The sequence below is a fragment of the Bos taurus genome, chromosome 5 (assembly GCF_002263795.3).
Source record: "Bos taurus isolate L1 Dominette 01449 registration number 42190680 breed Hereford chromosome 5, ARS-UCD2.0, whole genome shotgun sequence".
NCBI classification, from domain to species: Eukaryota; Metazoa; Chordata; class Mammalia; order Artiodactyla; family Bovidae; genus Bos; species Bos taurus.
Window position 1 is genome coordinate 17,119,270 of NC_037332.1, and position 12,694 is coordinate 17,131,963.

At 37.6% G+C, this 12,694-nt stretch overlaps 1 pseudogene; it reads right to left on the reverse strand.

Annotated features, from left to right (window-relative positions):
• Nucleotides 1-465: 465 nt before the first annotated feature.
• Nucleotides 466-1,611, reverse strand: LOC782748 (prostaglandin reductase 2-like; annotated as a pseudogene).
• Nucleotides 1,612-12,694: the final 11,083 nt, after the last annotated feature.

Consider the following 12,694-nt stretch of genomic DNA (forward strand, 5'->3'; position numbering starts at 1 on the left):
TAAGTCCCTTTTCCATCAACACAATATGGAAACACCATCCCATTTATTCTTATATCAAGCTACAGTTCAAGAATTATGTAAAGCATTTCCAATTGAATACATATTTGTAAGTGTCTTTTCAAGCATTCTATTTTAAACAAACATTATAAAGTTATAAAAACTATTAATTTAAAAATATTTTGTATGATCTATTAAAATTACATAAATCTCCAACAGTTTCTGAATATCTGATATAAATTTCATGTAATATTTGTTTTAGCAAAAGAAGGAAAAATAGGTCATGTTGACATCAACCTATTATTGTAAATAATCATATAGGATGTAGAGTAAATATATGATATTGAAGATATAGGAGGGAATTATGTTGTACAATTAAGAAAATATCACCTATTATCACATTTAAAGCAAAGCGATCTATACTCTTAAGGGTTTTTTTACTGTGTCTTGAAATCTTTCAGCAGAATTGAAAGAAATCCATGTATTTCCTTGATGAAGATGTTTATTGAGATTACAAAGAGGTATCTCCTGAAATGCAAACTATCTGCTTTCCAATGTTACCTCCTGTCATCATGGACTGGAATGCAGCTCCCATGTTTTCCAATCCATTTATTCTAGTCTCTTTGATCTTTAGCTTTCCTTCTTTAAACCATTGGCTCAGTTGGAGAATACCAAACTCAAATTTATCCTTATAATTTAACACCAGAAATCTTTCTCTTGTGATGTTTCTTTCTTTCTGGATTGCTTCTATAGCAGGGTGTAGTGGAGGATAAGGCACATCTTTGTTGTACTGAGAAATTTGACCACAGAGGATGATGTGGCTGTTCTGATTCATCTGACTTATCACTGTATCACTGATGTCACCGCCAACATTGTTCAAGTAAACATCCACTCCAGCTGGGCATAATTTATGGAGTTGTTCTGCAACATTCCCCTCTTTATAATTAATTGCAGCATTGAAGCCCAATTCTGAGGTCAAAAAGAGGCACTTCTCAGGTGTTCCACAAATTCCCACGACTTTGGAACAGCCCAGCAAACGGCCAATCTGCCCAGCCAAGGATCCACAAGCACCAGCAGCCCCACTAACAACCATTGTTTGATTAGATCCAGCAGTTATATGACTTTTTTCCTGTACCCCAATCAAGTAAGTCAAACCAGGCATCCCTATAGCTTCAAGAAAGTATGAAAGGTGTCCATCCACAAGTTGTGGGTCTACCTTTTCAAGGATATTTCCATCCAGAATAACCGTGGTTTGCCAGGGCCAATAGAAGGAAGTCACAAAATCGCCTTTTGTAAAATTTGTGTTTTCTTTCTTCTATAATCCCAACACCTCCAGCATCAACCACCTGAGACAGCTGCCAAGGTGTTATATAGTCACTGCCAGTGTCTTCATTCATTCTACAACGCATGTAAGGATCCATGGAAAGATAAAGAGTTCTGACTTGTACTTGTCTTTCATTGACACAATCTGGTAAGTTTACTTCTTCTACTTGGAAATTTTCTGCCACCGGATGACCATTTTTTCCAGGTCTGGAATTCAATACCACTCTTTATACAATCATCACCTTGTTTGAACAGTGGTCTCACAAGACTTCTGTATAAAATAACTCATCAAGCAAACCATATTCACCAGGTATGACATTAAGTAGGTTCTTAATTGGTGGTAAGCAATATTTCCTGGTAGTTCAGACCATAAAGAATCCACCGCTGACAAGCTCGGGAGCTTTTTAACAATACACTTTCTAGGTTGGTCATAGCTTTTCTTCCAAGCAATAAGTGTTTTTTAATTTCCTGGCTGCAGTCACAATCTTCAGTGATTTTGGAGCCTCCCAAAAATAGTCAGCCACTGCTTCCACTATTTCCCCATCTATTTGCCGTGAAGTGATGGGACCAGATGCCATGGTCTCAGTTTTCTGAATGTTACACTTTAAGCCAAATTTTTCACTCTCCTCTTTCACTTTCATCAAAAGACTCTTTAGTTCTTCACTTTCTGCATAACTGAGGTTATTGATATTACTCCTGGAAATCTTGATTCCAGCTTGTGCTTCATCCAGCCCAGTGACTCATGATGTACTCTGCATATACGTTAAATAAGCAGGGTGACAATATACAGCCTTGATGTACTCCTTTTCCTATTTGGAACCAGTCTGTTGTTCCATGACCCGTTCTAACTGTTGCTTTCTGACCTGCACATGGATTTCTTGGGAGGCAGGTCAGGTGGTCTGGTATTTCTATCTCTTGAAGATTTTTCCACAGTTTGTTGTGATCCACACAATCAAAGGTGTTGGCATAGTCAATAAAGCAGAAATAGATGATTTTCTGGAACTCTCTTGCTTTTTTGATGATCCAGTGGATGTTGGCAACTCTCCCTTTTATAAACCCAGCTTGAACATCTGGAAGTTCATGGTTCATGTACTGTTGAAGCCTGGCTTGGAGAACTTTGAGCATTACTTTAATAGCATGTAAAATGAGTGCAATTGTGCGGTAGTTTGAGCATTCTTTGGCATTGCCTTTTTTTGAGATTGGAATGAAAACTGACCTTTTCCAGTCCTGTGGCCACTGCTGAGTTTTCCAAAAGTGCTGGCATATTGAGTGCAGCACTTTCACAGAATCATCTTTTAGGATTTGGAATAACTCAACTGGAATTCCATCACCTCTACTTGCTTTCTTTAGTGATGCTTCCTAAGGCCCTCTTGACTTCACATTCCAGGATGTCTGGCTCTAGGTAAGTGATCACACCATTTCGATTATCTGGGTTGTAAAGGTCTTTTTTGTATAGTTCTTCTGTGTATTCTTGCTACCTCTTCTTAATATCTTCTCCTTCTGTTAGGGCCATACAATTTCTGTCCTTTACCGAGCCCATCTTTGCATGAAATGTTCCCTTGGTATCTCTAATTTTCTTGAACAGATCTCTAGTCTTTCCCATTCTATTGTTTTCCTCTATTTCTTTGCACTGATGACTGAGGAAGGCTTTCTTGTCTCTCTTTGCTATTCTTTGGAATTCTGCATTCAAATGGATATATATATGTATCTTTCCTTTTCTCCTTTACTTTTGCTTCTCTCCTTTTCACAGCTATTTGTAAGGCCTCCTCAGACAGCCATTTTATTTTTTTTGCTTTTCCTTGGGGATGGTCTTGATCCCTGTCTCCTGTACAATGTCATGATCCTTCATCCATAGTTCATCAGGCACTCTGTCTAACAGATCTAGTCTCTTAAATTTATTTCTCACTTCCACTATATAATCATAAGGGATTTCATTTAGGTTATACCTGAATGGTCTAGTGGTTTTCCCCACTTTCTTCAATTTAAGTCTGAATTTGGCATAAGGAGTTCATGATCTGAGCCACAGTCAGCTCCCAGTCTTTTTTTTGCTGACTGTATAGAGCTTCTCCATCTTTGGCTGCAAAGAATATAATCAATCTGATTTTGGTGTTGACCATCTGGCAATGTTTATGTGCAGAGTCTTCTCTTTTGTGTTTTTGGAAGAGGGTGTTTGCTATGACCTGTGTGTTCTCTTTGCCAAACTCTATTAGCCTTTGCCCTTCTTCATTGTGTATTCCAAGGGAAAATTTGCCTGTTATTCCAAGTGTTTCTTGACTTCCTACATTTGCATTCCATTCCCCTATAATGAAAAGGACATCTTTTATGGGTGTTAGTTCTAGAAGGTCTTGTAGGTCTTCATAGAACCATTCACTTTCAGCTTCTTCAGCATTACTGGTTGGAGCATAGATTTGGATTACTGTGATATTGAATGGTTTGCCTTGGAAACGAACAGAGATCATTCTGTCGTTTTTGAGATTGCATCCAAGTACTGCATTTTGGACTCTTTTGTTGACTATGAGGGCTACTCTAGTTCTTCTAAGGGATTCTGACCCACAGTAGTAGATATAGTGATCATCTGAGTTAAATTCACCCAATCCAATTCAATTTAGTTAGCTGATTCCTAAAATGTCAACGTTCATTCTTGCCATCTCCTGTTTGGCCACTTCCAATGTGCCTTGATTCATGGACCTAACATTCCAGGTTCCTATGCAATATTGCTCTTTACAGCATCAGAGCTTGCTTCCATCACTAGTCACATCCACAATTGGGTGTTTTTTTGGTTTGGCTCCATCTCTTCATTCTTTCCGGAGTTATTTCTCCACTGATCTCCAGTAGCAATTGGGCACCTACTGACCTGTGGATTTTATCTTTCAGTGTCCTATCTTTTTCCTTTCCTGGTTGTTCATGGGGTTCTCAAGGCAGGAATACTGAAGTTTGTTGCCATTCCCTTCTCCAGTGACCACATTTTGTCAGAATTCTCATCACGACCCGTCCATCTTGGATGGTTGCACAGGGCATGGCTCATAGTTTCACTGAGTTAGACAAAGCTGTGGTCCATGTAACCAGATTGGTTAGTTTTCTGTGATTGTCGTTTTCAGTCTGTCTGCCCTCTGATGGAGAAGGATAAGAGGCTTATGGGAGCTTCCTGATGGGAGAGACTGACTGAAGGGGAAACTGGGTCTTGTTCTGATGGGTGGGGCCATGCTCAGTAAAACTTTAATCCAATTTTCTGTTGATGGCCTATTAGTGAAGATAAATATGGATTTCTTTTGAGCATATACCTAGACTTGTAAATGTGGGGCAAAAAGCATATATGTTCAGCTATAGTCAATACTGCTAAACAGGTTTCAAAAAGTAATTGTACCAATTTGCATGCTCACTATAGAGTTTCAGCTGTTTCAAATACTTATTTCCTAGCAAACAGTGGAGATTTTCAATATTTTAAATTTTATCTGTTTTTGTGAGTATGTGGTAGTTGCCTTAATTTTAATTTCCTGATGATTAACATGTTTAAAGATCTTTTTATGTTTACAGACAATAATATATTCTTTTAAATAAATGTTTATTTGCATGTATTACCTATTTTTAACTGGGTTACATGTCATTTTTCAGTTAATTGAAGAAATTTTTGTCACCTATACATTTTGTGACAGTTTTCAGCCTTGTGGGATTGCTTTGCACTTTGTTAATGGAGATTTTTGCAGTCCACTTGTTGTCAATCTTAATTTAGTTCAATATGTCAATCTCTCTATATATAGTTAGTGATTTTGTGCATGTGTATCTTCTTTAAGAAACCTTTGTGTACTCTGAGGACACAAAGATGTTATATCTTTTCTTAAAAAAACTTTACTCATTTGTCTTCAACATTTAGACCTAAAATTCATTTGGAATTGATTTTTGTGTATTTTTTGAGATATGCATTGCCTTTTTAAATCACAGATATATTCTCAGCACACAGCAATAAAATTGAGTAAATAGTCCTTGAATGTCTGACAAATATGAATAAGTGAAAACAGGATTTAGGAAAGCTCTAAAAAAGTAAGGTATATAGGGTCATGTGTGTAAAGCAGATATATTAAATTAGCTGTTCAAAATTCCATTATCAACTTCATTATCTCTTCTTTGCTATGTTAAATCTTGATATCTTAGCTTCCGTTGCAGCTGTAGCCTTTTTCAGGTGAATAAGTTATAAGAAGAAGTCAACTGGCTGCCCTGGTGGTCTTTAATGGTAAAGAATCTGCCTGCAATGCAGGAGTCCCAGGTAGAGAAGGGAATGGCAACCCACTCCAGTATTCTTGCCTGGAGAATCCCATGGACAGAGAAGCCTGGTGGGCTACATTACATAGAGCTGCAAAGAGTCAGACAAAACTGAACAAATAACACTATTGACACTAGAAGTCAACAACAGATATCCCTTTCTTTTCCTCTTGCCAGTGTCCTGTAATATGTTCACAGTATGATGCCTGACACTGGAGAAGGGAATGGCAACCACTTCAGCATTCTTGCCTTGAGAAACCCATGAACAGTATGAAAAGGCAAAAAGATAGGACACTGAAAGATGAACTCCCCAGGATGGTAGGTGCCCAATAAGATATGGGAGATCAGTGGAGAAATAACTCCAGAAAGAATGAAGAGATGGTGACAAAGCAAAAAAACACCCAGTTGTGGATGTGACTGGTGATGGTAGTAAATTCTGACACTGTAGGAATCTGGAATGTTAGGTCCATGAATCAAGGTAAATTGAAGTAGTCAACAGGAAATGGCAAGAGTGAACATCGACATTTTAGGAATCAGTGCACTAAAATGGACTGGAATAGGTGAATTTAACTCAGATAACCATTATATACACTACTGTGGGTAAGAATCCCTTAGAAGAAATGGAGTAGCCCTCATAGTGAACAAAAGAGTCTGAAGTGAAGTACTTGGATGCAATCTCAAAAACGACAGAATGATCTCTGTTCGTTTCCAAGGCAAACCATTCAATATCACAGTAATCCAAATATATGTTCCAACCAGTAATGCTAAGAAGCTGAAGGTGAATGGTTCTATGAAGACTTACAAGACCTTCTAACTAACACCCAAAAAATATGCTCTTTTCATTATAGGGGACTGGAATGCAAAAGTAGGAAGTCGAGAGATACCTGGAGTAACAAGCCAGCAAGGCAAAGGGTAAAAGAGTTTTCCAAAGAGAATGCACTGGTCATAGCAAACACCCTCTTCCAACAACACAGTAGATTACTCTACACATGAACATAACCAAATGGTCAATACAGAAATGAGACTGATTATATTCTTTGCAGCCAAAGATGGAAAAGCTCTATACAGTCAGCAAAAACAAGACCGGGAGCTGACTGTAGCTCAGATGATGAACTCCTTATTGCCAAATTCTGACTTAAATTGAAGAAAGTAGGGAAAACCACTAGACCATTCAGGTATGACCTAAATCAAAACCTGTAAAATGATACTGTAGAAGTGACAAACAGATTCATGGCATTAGATCTGATAGACAGAGTGCCTGAAGAACTATGGATGGAGGTTCGTAACACTGTACAGGAGGCAGTGATCAAAACCATCCCCAAGAAAGAGAAATGGAAAAAGGCAAAATGGTTGCCTAAAGAGGCCTTACAAATAACTGAGAAAGGAAGAGAGGCTAAAGGCAAAGGAGAAAAGAAAAGATACATCCATTTGAATGCAGAGTTCCAAAGAACAGCAAGGAGAGATAAGAAATCCTTCCTCAGTGATCAATACAAAGAATAGAGGAAAACAAAGAATGGGAATGCCTAGAGATCTCTTCAAGAAAATTTGAGATATCAAGGGAACTTTTCATGCAAAGACGGGCACAATAAAGGACAGAAATGGTATGGACCTAACAGAAGCAGAAGATATTAAGAAGAGGTGGCAAAAATACAAAGAACTATACAAAAAACCTTCACAATCCAGATAACCATAATGGTGTGATCACTCATCTAGAGCTAGACATCCTGGAATGTGAAGTCAAGTGGGCCTTAGGAATCTTCACTATGAACAAAGCTAGTGGAGGTGATGGAATTCCAGTTGAGCTATTTCAAATCCTAAAAGATGATTTGTGAAAGTGCTGCACTCAATATGTAGCACATTTGGAAAACTCAGCAGTGGGCACAGGACTGGAAAAGGTTAGTTTTCATTCCAATCCCAAAGAAAAGCAATGTCAAAGATTGCTTAAACTACCACACGATTGCTCTCATCTCACAGGCTAACAAACTAATGCTCAAAATTCTCCAAGCCAGGTTTCAACAGTACATGAATCATGAACTTCCAGATGTTCAAGCTGGATTAAGAAAAGGCAGAGGAACCAGAGATCAAGTTGCCAACATCTGTTGGCTCATCAAAAAAGCAAGAGAGTTCCAGAGAAACATTTACTTCTGCTTTATTGACTATGCCAAAGCCTTTGACCATGTGGATCACAACAAACTGTGGAAATTCTGAAAGATATGGGAATACCAGACCACCTGACCTGCCTCCTGAGATATCTGTTCTTAGGTCAAGAAGCAACCGCTAGAACTGGACATGGAACAACACACTGGTTCCAGATCAGGAAAGGAGTACATCACAGCTGTATATTGTCACCCTGCTTATTTAACTTATATCCAGAGATCATCATGCAAAATGCTGGGCTGAATGAAACATAAGCTGGAATCAAGATTGCTGGGATAAATATCAATAACCTCAGATATGCAGATGGCACCACATTATGGCAGCAAGTGATGAAAAATTAAAGAGCCTCTTGATGAAAGTGAAAGAGGAGAGTGAAAGATTTGGCTTAAAACCCAACATTCAGAAAATTAAGATCATGGCATCCTGACCCATCACTTCAAGGCAAATAGACGGAGAAACAATGGAAAGAGTGACACACTATTTTTTCTGGCTCTAAAATGAAGATGGTGACTGTAACCATGAAATTAAAAGATGCTTTCCTCTTGGAATAAAAGCTATGACCAACCTAGGCAGCAATTGAAAAGCAGAGACATTACTTTGCTGACAAAATCCGACCAGTCAAAGCTATGGTCTGTCCAGTAGTCATGTATGGATGTGAGAGCTGGACTATAAAGAAAGCTGAGCACCAAAGAATTGATGCTTTTGAATTGTGGTACTGGAGAAGACTCTTGAGAGTCCCTTGGACAGGAACGAGATCCAACCAGTCCATCCTAAAGGAGATCAGCCCTGAACATTCATTGGAAGGACTGATGCTGAAGCTGAAACTCCAATACTTTGGCCACCTCGTGTGAAGTGTTGACTCATTGGAAAAGACCCTCATGCTCGCATAGGTTGAAGGCAGTATAAGAAGTGGACGACAGGGTGAAATGGTTGGATGGCCTCACCTATTCAATCAATATGAGTTTGAGAAAGCTCCAGGAGTTGGTGATGGACAGGAAAGCCTGGCATTTTGCAGTCCATGGGACCACAAAGAGTCAGACTCACCTGATTGAACTGAACTGACTTATTTATGATACCTGAAGATACAGCAGGTATATTGTAGCCCTGAGGTTACAACAATGAACATCAACAACAACAACAATATCAACAACAAAAACTCAAATTGTAAGAAACTTATTTTTAAGGAAAAAATATAACAAGATGCATGGTTCCCAACATTATTATTGAACATTTATGCCAGTCATATTCTTGAACTTTTTGGTATGCATTAAAAATGACCTCCATTTGTATTCTTTGGACACATTTTTAGCTTAGTTTTCTTTTATATGTAACCAAATGCATTCATAAAGGGAGAAGTCTAAGGGATCAATCTACATTTTATGTTTGAGAATGCCATATGTTTTGAAAGATAATTTTCTCATGCACCATAAGTTGAGACAAGGAATGTCCTTCATTTTAGACTGTGTTTAGTTCAGTTCAGTTGCTCAGTCATATCCGACTCTTTGTGACCCCATGGAGTGCAGCACACCAAGCTTCCCTGTCCATTACCAACTCCCGGAGTTTACTCAAACTCATGTCCATCGGGTCAGTGATGCCATCCAACCATCTCATCGTCTGTCATCCCCTTCTCCTCCTGCCTTCAGTCTTTCCCAGCATCAGGGTCTTTTCCAAGGAGTCAGTTCTTTGCATCAGGTGGCCAAAGTTCAAAACACTGAAGTTCAAAAGCATCTGTGCTCACATAAGTCAGAAAGACCTAGCCTACTACACTTTCCTTTTCTGAGAAATATACTTAGTAACACTCACAGGCCTTTAGTGTGTGCTCTATTACAAAATAAAATAGGAAAGACATCATATTTTTTGAGTTATTTTGGAGAAAATCTTACAATTATATGGGAAAGGTATCTGACATAAGGTAGGTATTTGATAATTATTAGGTATGCTTCTCTGGTGGCTTAGATGGTCATGAATCTGCGTGCAGTGCAGGAGACCTGGATTCAATCCCTGGCTTGGGACGATCCCCTGGAGAAGGGAATGGCTATCCACTCTAAGATTCTTTTCGGGGGAATTCCATGGACAGAGGATCCTGGTGGCTATAGTCCTTAAGGTTGTAAGAGTTGGACATTACTGAGCCACTAACACACACTCATACCCTCTCACTTTAATTATAGTATTTATTTATAGTACATACCTGAGAAAAGCATCTAATAAACGATAAACCAGTAAACAAACAAAACAAAACAAAAAACCAAGATAATTTTTTTTTTCAATAGAGATATGTACTAGAAATTCATTTTGTCCAAATGACAGCTCTCTTGGAAGTCATACTTGGAACACATATGTCACATGTGAAGTTCAATTAAAATATCTTTCACCTTGTAGAAAAAAGGAAAAGGATATTTTCTGACATTTACAATATCAATGTTACTTGTCACATTCAATGTCAAATGTTACAAATTTTAACTATTATTTTGTGGCAACTGTTTAATAAATTATCATGGCCTAAGAACTTTATGAAGCTTCCAGAATCTGTAAATTATTATCAGACAGTTGCATCAGTGCCAGGAAAGCAATCCTAATGATTTTATGGGAAGATAATTTATTTATCTAAATATTTAGAATTGTATGACAATTTTTAGAATACTTTTCTATAGTTTCTCAGGTGGCACTAGTGGTAAAGAAGATACCTACCAATGCAGGAAATATAAGAGACACTGGTTTGATCCCTGGGTCAGGAAAATCCCCTGGAGGAAGGCAGGGCAACCCACCCCGTATTCTTGCCTGAAGAATCCCATGGACAGAGGAACCTAGTGGACTACAGTCCATGGGGTCACAAAGGGTCGGACATGACTGAAGCAACTTAGCACACACACATATTGTTGCTCAAGAAGGTAACAAGCATAATTCTGAGATTTATTATCTCATCTGTAGTTTGTGCTGATGCATTAATAAAAGCAAATTCATCTTTCTTCAGAGTAGAAAATCAAATCACATCTCAAATTTGTTTTATACTAATAGGATATTACATTAATTCAAATATTTGATTTGTTTTTCAGGCAAGCAACAAAGAAAAATGAGAGAAATAAGAGTAATTATAAAAAAGACTGATATACCCTTGAAATTGATAAAACCAATTTTAGATGGCATACACAACATTAAGAAAATCAAGGGGGACAAAAAAGATATCAGTAAACTTTTAACTGGCCTTTTAAAAGTCTCATTTGGCTTAGAAATGTTCCTAAGGAGAGAAAAATAACAGACCTTTTTGCTTTTTTGTTGTGTTTTTGTTGTTACAAATAAATCAAGAAATTATACCTTAATCAATTGAAGATGTGCATTTCAGGAAATCACTGAGCTCTAAGGGAGCAAATACTGGCAAAGCTTACTACCACACAACACAGTTACTTCAACATTGAGAAGAGAAAATCATGTCATATTTTAGTAGTTCTTAGAAAATATTACAGCAATCATACTCCAGGGAATTCAGAAGCTGTTGAAAAGTGTCATTAGTTTCTACAGAAAATTCTGTCAGAAACTTTGAAAACTGAAAATAAAATACAACCAAAACCTCAGAATAGTCTAACAAATGGTACGATAAATTTATCTAATTCTCTTTGTTCAAAAAGTGATTTGAGTTATCTATAGGAAGAACAAGGGAATAATAATAATACTTTATATTTAGTACTCACTACTGTTAAGGCACATTCACCTTTTTCATCTCATTTGAATTGTTCAATAACTTTGTGAAAGAAATAGGTTACTCATAGTGGTTTTGATTTGCATTTCTCTGACAATGAATGATGTTGAGCATCTTTTCATGTGTTTGTTAGCCATCTGTATGTCTTTTTTGGAGAAATGTCTATTTAGTTCTTTGGCCCATTTTTTGATTGGGTCATTTATTTTTCTGGAATTAAGCTGTAGGAGTTGCTTGTATACTTTTGAGATTAGTTGTTTGTCTGTTTCTTCATTTGCTATTATTTTCTCCCATTCTGAAGGCTGTCTTTTCACCTTGCTTGTAGTTTCCTTTGTTGTGCAGAAGCTTTTAAGTTTAATTAGGTACCATTTGTTTATTTTTGCTTTTATTTCCAATATTCTTGGAGGTGGGTCATAGAGGATCCTGGTGTGATGTATGTCGGAGAATGTTTTGCCTATGTTCTCCTCTAGGAGTTTTATAGTTTCTGGTCTTACGTTTAGATCTTTAATCCATTTTGAGATTATTTTTGTGTATGGTGTTAGAAAGTGCTCTAGTTTCATTCTTTTACAAGTGGTTGATCAGTTTTCCCAGCACCACGCATACACACTGAAGAAACCAGAATTGAAAGAGACATGTGTACCCCAATGTTCATCACAGCACTGTTTATAATAGCCAGGACACAGAAGCAACCTAGAAGTCCATCAGCAGATGAATGGATAAGAAAGCTGTGGTACATATACACAATGGAATATTACTCAGCCATTAAAAAGAATACATTTGAATCAGTTCTAATGAGATGGATGAAACTGGAGCCTGTTATACAGAGTGAAGTAAGCCAGAAAGAAAAACACCAATACAGTATACTAACACATGTATATGGAATTTAGAAAGATGGTAACAATAACCCTGTATACAAGACAGCAAAAGAGACACTGATGTATCGAACAGTCTTTTGGACTCTGTGGGAGAGGGAGAGGGTGGGATGATTTGGGAGAATGGCATTGAAATATGTATAATATCATATATGAAACGAGTTGCCAGTCCAGGTTCGATGCACGATACTGGATGCTTGGGGCTGGTGCACTGGGACAACCCAGAGGGATGGTATGGGGAGGGAGGAGGGAGGAGGGTTCAGGATGGGGAACACATGTCTACCTGTGGCAGATTCATTTTGATATATGGCAAAACCAATATAATATTGTAAAGTTAAATAAAATAAAATTAAAACAACAAAAAAAAGAAATAGGTTACTAACATGCCTCACTTTTC